The 737-nt window shown below is 30.3% G+C and overlaps 1 protein-coding gene across 1 annotated transcript in view; it reads right to left on the bottom strand.

The window, feature by feature from the left end:
* The window catches only part of LOC119587848, a gene marked incomplete in the record, with an annotated part of 22,467 nt that overhangs the window by 9,484 nt on the left and 12,246 nt on the right, over positions 1-737 (bottom strand).

Below are 737 nucleotides of genomic sequence, written 5' to 3'. Positions count from 1 at the left end.
AGGTACACATGCACTTTATTTAGAATTCTGTTCGAAGGAGAGTTTAATATGAGTAAAGAAATCTTTCAAGGGCAATATAATATCTGTGTAACAAAAGGAATACTACATAGGGGGTTGAAGTAATTACTTTATACTCCTGTTGTCAATAAATAACATTTTTAATCCTAATTGTTATCATACTTTTTCTCTTCCCATACCATTATTTTTTGGAAGGTTTCCATGACTGACCTTTGTACTTTGCATACTTTCTTTTTCAGTCTTAATCTAACATCTGGATATATTTTTAATAATTTACTACCTTGCAGAACTATTCATTATTAATAGTATTACTTCTATAAATGTATTATTTCTACTTACTCAAAAGTTACAAACTTTATAAATACATTATTTTAAGTAGGATGTGAGTAAATATTTAGCTTGAAGCTTGTTATTTTCTTTTCCATTACCACTTTCTTCTTTGTCTACTATATAAGTGGATGGATAATTGTAATTAACTGGGATTATAATATGTGCACTCCTCAGACAAAGTGGCATATCTAAAACTGTGGCAACTTGTGACTGTGCCACCACTGTAATTCTTGGGGTGAGATCTGTAATATGTCAGCATGGCAAGTGGCGGGATTACATCAAATCGTGACAATTTGATGAAATACACAGTATCTAAACATCTAAAAGATTTAACAACAAGAAATTAAGGCATCTGAATAAAAATTAGATTTCCATGTAGAATGAAGTCA

This window comes from Penaeus monodon, chromosome 23 (genome assembly GCF_015228065.2).
Source record: "Penaeus monodon isolate SGIC_2016 chromosome 23, NSTDA_Pmon_1, whole genome shotgun sequence".
Taxonomy (NCBI): domain Eukaryota; kingdom Metazoa; phylum Arthropoda; class Malacostraca; order Decapoda; family Penaeidae; genus Penaeus; species Penaeus monodon.
Note: the sequence above shows the minus strand (reverse complement) of the source record. Positions and strands in the feature narration are given on the sequence as shown.